Here is a 6,715-nt window from a genome sequence, read left to right on the forward strand (position 1 = left end):
AGGAATTTGTTTAGATTACATCCTCAGGCCAAAATTACTTGTACAAATCATGGCTAAGGTTTTCCTTTGCATTGTAGGAGCTGAGGAAGTGAGAGCCAACTTCCAGCCACATTCCTGGGCTGGTCACAGTCCTATGCAGACAGACTGGTTCCTGATAGAGTCTATGGGGAGAGAGCTGGTCTCACTGCAGGCATGCTGGAGAGGGCAAGATGGGGACCTGGGCAGGTTCTACTGATGTGAACTTTGCTACTTCCAAGCCTATGTGAGGCTGGGGGAGTTATTCAAAGTCTTTCTTGGGCTGGAGCTCACTTCAAGAAGCCCTGGATTCAGTCCCCAGCACCACATAAACTGGTGCAATGGTGCATGCCCATAATCCCAACTCTTGGGAGGTGGAGGTAGGAGGATCAGAAATTCAAGGTCATCCTCCACTAAATAGTGAATTCAAAGTCAGCCTAGCCTACAAGTGACCCTGTCTTTAAAAAAAAAAAGAAAATAAAGCCAGGCGTGGTGGCACACACCTTTAATCCCAGCACTCAGGAGGCAGAGGCAGGCGTATCTCTGTGAGTTCAAGGCCAGCCTGGTCTACATAGTGAGTTCCAGGACAGCTGGGGCTACAGGGAGACCCTGTCTCAAAAAGACCAAAAAAAAAAAAGACAATAAACTGGGCGTGGTGGTGCACGCCTTTAATCCCAGCACTTGAGAGGAGGAGACAGGCAGATCTCTGTGAGTTCAAGGCCAGCCATCCTGGTCTACATAGTGAGTTCCATAATGAGGCTAGCTGGGGCTATAAGAGGGTAAAGGCATTTGCTGCCAAGCCTGATGATCTAAATTCAGTCCTCAGGATCCATGTGGCGGAAGGAGAGGGTTGACTTTTGTAAGCTGTCCTCTGACCTCTACAGCTTTGCAGTGGCCTGAATGTGAGCATGTACACACACACACACACACACACACACACACACACACACACACACACACACACACACACACACACACTGTGCTGGATAGCTTTAGTTATCAACTCGACACACCTGGGTAGAGGAAGCCTCAATTAGTGAACTGCCTCCATTGGACTGGCCTGTGGTCTTGTCTGTGGGACATCTTCTTGATTATTGAGTTATGTGGGAGGGCCCAACCAACTGTGGGTGGTGCCACCCCTGGGCAGGTGGTCCTGAGTTGTATAAGAAAGCAAGCTGAGCATAGGCCAAAGGAGCAAGCCAGTAAGCAACAATCCTCCATGGCCTGTGCTTCAGCTCCTGCCTCTAGGTTCCTGCCCTGAGCTCCTACCTTGGGCTCCCTGATGAACTGTGACCTGGGAGATGTAAGCTGAATAAACCCTTTCCTCCCTAAGTTGGTATTGGTCAGAGTGTTTTATCACAGCAATGGAGAAGCAAACTAGAACACACACGCACATACACACACACACGCACACACACACACACACACACACACACACACAAAATAAATGAATAAATAAATAAATAAAGCTAAAAAGAATAAAGCCAGGCATGGTGGTACATGCCCTTAATCCCAGCATTTGGGAGGCAGAGGCAGGCAGATCTCTATGAATTTGAGGCCAGCCTGGTCTAACAGCTGGGGATACAGGGAGACCCTGTCTCAAAAAGACCAAAAAATATATATATACATATTTCTGGTCTCAGTTTTCTCATCTTTTTAAATTTCTTTTTTTCACATTTATTTATTTTATATGTATATGTGTATGTGTGTAGGTACATGCGTGACCTGGTACAAGGGACAAATTGTGGGAATTGGTTCTCTCCTTCCACCATGTGTGTTCTGGGGATCCAACCCAGGTTGCCTTGGCAGCAAGCATCTTTACCCATTGAGACATCTTGCCAGTCTAGTTTCCTTATCTTTAAAACTAGGAGCACTGCAAGAAGGCAGGTTTTATCTCAGTGTGAAGGTGAATTCTAACCCTCTGAAACTGTCTTTGGATGAAGCAAACCCCTGACACAGCAACAAAGGGGGCAAACACTTTAAGGAGGTGGTATAGAGGAAGACTACATCATGATTTCTAAAAATATTTTATTTACATTTTTATGTGTATGAATGTATTGCCTGAAGTATGTAAGTGCACCTGTGGAGGTCAGAACAGGACATTGGATCCCCTGGAACTGGAGTTGCAGACAGTTGTTAGCAGCCATATGGGTGCTGGGAACCAAACCTGGGTCCTTGAAATAGCAGCCAGTGCTCTTAACCATGAGCCATCTCTCCAGCCCTTTCACCATGATTTGTGTGATGGGATAACTCTTTTTGATCTTTTTGAGATAAGGTCTCTCAGTAGCCCCAGCTGTCCTGGCACTCGCTTTGTAGACCAGGCTGGCCTTGAACTTGCCTGCCTCTGCCTCCAAGTACTGGGGTTAAAGGCGTGCATCACCATGTTTGGCTATGATAGGATGACTCTTTTTTTCTTTTCTTTTTGGTCTTTTTGAGACAGGTTCTCCCTGTAGTCCCAGCTGGCATGGAACTAGCTATGTAGACCAGTCTGGCCTTGAACTCACAAAGATCCGCCTGCCTCTGCCTGTCTCTGCTGGAATGAAAGGCATGCGCCACCACGCCTGGCCTATGATGGGATAACTCTTAATTGCTTTCTAATTCAGAGAGGATTTGAGCTGTGGCTAGTTGGTTGCTCAGATCCTGGGCGGTGTCAGCTCAATACTCCCAGGCTGCCCCTGCTCAAACTCTGAGACTTAGGGGAAAACAGGGTTTCTCTCAACCAGTCCCTTTTCTTACCCTCAGCATTCCTGTCGGTTGCTTGTCTAGTGCCGTGAAGTGCTGGCTCCTGCCTGGAAAGCCTTGGGAATCTGTCACTTGCTACCTGATCCTTGAACAAACTACTTTGCCTTTCCAGGCCTCAGTTCCTCATCTTTAAAATAGGGATAATATTAAGGCTTAGGTGACATAACATGAAAGTGTTCCATCCAGAACTTGGTCCATGACACCCAAAAGAAACCGATAGTTCCTTCTCCCCATGGACAGCATATACCTTTCACCTACCTACAAAGAGGTTATGGGATGAAAGTTTGGACATCTCAGCTCATGAGAGAGGTTCTTCTGAGGGCTGTAGAGATTTCTTAGTGATTACCAAACCTACTGGCTGCTCTTGCAGAGGATCCAGGTTTGGTTACCAGTACCCATATGTCAACTAACAACAGTCTATAACTCCAGTTCCAGGGGATCTGATACCCTCTTCTGGTCTCTGCAGGCATTGTACACATATGGTGCTCCTACATACATCTGCATACATGCAGGCAAAACACTCATATATCTAAAATTTTTTTTTTTAATTTTTTTTCTTTTTCTTTTTGGGTCTACTATAGCCTTGGCTGGCCTCAGTCTCACAGAGATCTACCTGCCTCTGCCTCTTTAGTGCCAAGACTAAAGGTGTGTGCCACCATGCCCCAAAATAAATAGAGGAGAGAGAGAGAGAGAGAGAGAGAGAGAGAGAGAGAGAGAGATTCTTCTGTTAGGACAACTCTCTTTACCTAGCTCCAATTAAGGCTCTTTTTAAATTTTTAAAAAAATTTCCACTCTTTGTGTATAAGTGTGTTGTCTGCATGTATGGAAGTGCACCATGTACTTGGGCTTGGTGTCCATTGAGGCCAGAAGAAGACATCAGATCCCTTGGACCTGGAGTTAAGGACAGCTATTAGCTGCCATGTCGGTGCTGGGAACTGAACCTGGGTCCTCTGAAAGAGCAATAAATACTTTTAACTGCTGAGCCATCTCTCCAGTCCCTCAAGGATCTTGTAGAAGACCGTCAGGTACCCAAAAGGTGAAGGCTGTGTCACTGAACACAGTAGTGGGCATGCAGTAGGTATTCAATAGATGTCTGGAGTAAATAGGCAGGTATACAGGCTAGGCATGTAGGAAAAGTTAAGCTTTGGGGGAATTCTATAATGTCACTGCTTTTCCAGGATCACAACAAGACAACCTCTTCTGTGGTTGTTCCATGATAAATTCAGATGTTAAAACAGGACCTTAGAAGTCAGATCCAAACTCCTCTTCGCAGATGTGGGATTGACAGCTATAGGCTGGGTAGCTTTGGCCAGTTGATGGTTCTACAGCATCAAAGCCCAGGCAGGAATCCTGAATCCTACTTCAGTGCTCATCTCATCTTTCTCAAGGTTCGAGAACTGCAAGGTTCTCACCGCCCTATGTGCAGAGTCTTCACCAGGAGTGGAAAGAGACTCCTCCATCAAATGGGTGTGTATGGGGCATGTTTCTTCCAGGACAAGGACTACGTCTCCTCCATCAAATAAAGTTCCCATGGGACAGAGGCTAGCTCTCCCTCATAGACTGGGAATTTCCACAGATTAGAGTCCAGGATTCCATTTAATTAATTATTTTTATTTTATGTGTGTGAATGTTTTATCTGCATGTATTTAAGTGCACCCCTGTCATGCAATGCCCACAGAGGACAGAGAAGGGCATTAGATTCCCTGGAAGTGGAGTTACAGACAGTTATTAGCCCTCAGGTGGGACCTGGGAACTGAACCCCTGTAAGAGCAGCCAGTGCTCTTAATCCCAGAGCTATTTCTCCAGCTTCCCTCCCTCCCTCTTCAGACTCCACTTAAGAGCTCCTACTAGGTGCCAACTGGGTGGCTGCAGAGTTGAACAAGGCTGGGTCTGTGCTCCTCTAGAGTCTGTCGTTGTGAATGCCTTTCCCCCTCCCTGCCCCCCATCTGGCTCAGTGTGGGGAGTGCAATGTGGAGAGAGAGGTTGGTGTGAGGTCGGGTAGGGCCTGGGAACTCCGTGGGCTGCCCACAGCCAGGATAGTTCCTTGTCCTCTCTAAATCCCAGAGGGCCACTCAGGGTCTGGGAGGAAGAAACTCTCCCCAGCTGCACTCAACACTCACTGGGGCCCTGGGGGCGGGACCAAAGGACAAAGCCTCAGTTCAGTTTCAGAACCATGACCCTTACCCTAGGTGGCCCCCTCCCCATTGCCAAGATGCTGAAGGTGGAAACTAGATGTGTGTGTGTGCCCCCATCCACTCAAGGGGGCTTGACTTGGGAAAAAAATCAATCTGGAAGTGTTTCTTGACTTTTGCTCCTGCTCTTAGGAGATGCCTATGATAGTTCTATTTGGCTCTCTCTGGCTTTTACTAGATACATGGAACAGGCTAACTGGGGGAACCATACAGTAGTTTTGGTCCCCTGGTTGCCAGCCTCTCCCAGCCCTGCTCCTCTGAGCCTCATTGGGCAAGGCTAGTGCAGGTGGAGAGATGTGACTGGAGCGGCTAAAGAGCAGGGCACACAGTCAGTGGACAGAATTCTATCCTGTCCCATAGTGTCATTCATAGCAAAGGGAAAGCCTCTCTCATCTGGAAGACTCCTAGACACCCCTTCCCCTAACACTAAGCCCTAGCAAGGATACAGGCATGATCTGACACTGCAGAGTCCACTTGTTCCCAAGAAGGGATTGTCAAGCCTGCTACCTGAAAACTTCTAAGCCCTTTCAGCTAATGTCCGGTATCAGGGAAGGAGAGATGCTGGCAGAGGGCCTGGGATAGTATTCATGACACTCCTGCCCACCCCACCCCCATCTCATCTTCCTCTTCCTGCCTGGTCCCTGGGGCAGAGTGTCTGAGATATTTCAGTCAAATCCTCCTGGCATCTGGCTTCCCAGACTCACAGAAGTGGTTCTTACACCCCAGCCCTGTTTTGATGGGGTAAACTAGGTGGGAGTGCCCTAGCCAGGGAGCGCCCTAGCCCATGTTCCTTTTGGGTCTGTGGGGCCTATGACTGTGTCCTAAAGGGGAAGAAAGATCCCTGCCTTCCTCCTACTTCCTGTATGGTTCTCACTAGCTGCTCCAGTCTCTCAAAGGAGGCGTGTAGCTGAACATCACCCAAAGGGCATGTATCTTCCTATCAAAGTCTGGGCCTGTTTCCTCACCTGCAGAATAGAGTGGCAGGAGAGAGTAGTCATCAAACTCCTTTCCATCTGACATTTTGAGACAATTTCAGCAGGTCAACTAGGAAAGCTGATGCAGTCAGAAAAGTGCCACTGACTGGGCTGCAGGAGGCCTGGAGCTGTCTTCCCCAAGCGTTAAGACCCTGGGCAATTCCCTTTCTCTCTCTGCCTCAGGTCCTCATGGAAATGAATAAGCCTGAAGTTCCTTCCACTATCCACGTGTGTAGCACAGAGAGACAATAGAAGACTATGGTTAAGGGCAATAAGCTAGGGTCAAACCCATTGCATTCTGGCCTTATGTCTGCCATGGGCTGGCCATGGATAAAACCTCTTGATGCCTTAGTGTTCTTAACTATCAAATAAGGCCATCAATAATATCCAGTTTAGAGGTGGGCGTGGTGGCACACGCCTTTAATGCCAGCACTTGGGAGGCAGAAGCAGGCCGATCTCTGTGAGATCAAGTCCAGTCTGGTCTACATAGTAAGTTCCAGGCCAGCTGGGGCCACAGGGAAATCCTGTCTCAGAAAACCCAAAATAATAATAATAATAATAATAATAATAATAATATCCAGTTCAAGACTGGGGATGTAGCTCAGTTGGTAGAGTGCTTACTTAGCATGCACAAAGCCTTGGATTCAATCCCCAGCACCACATTAACCGGGCATGGTGGCATACGCCTATAATCCCAGCACTTGGAAGAGGAAGACAGGAGAGTCAGAAGTTCAAAGTCATCCTAGATATGTAGTGAGTTTGAGGTTAGCCTAAGATACATGAGACTATATA

Source organism: Nannospalax galili, unplaced genomic scaffold (genome assembly GCF_000622305.1).
Source record: "Nannospalax galili isolate Female #2095 unplaced genomic scaffold, S.galili_v1.0 scaffold54, whole genome shotgun sequence".
Lineage (NCBI taxonomy): Eukaryota > Metazoa > Chordata > Mammalia > Rodentia > Spalacidae > Nannospalax > Nannospalax galili.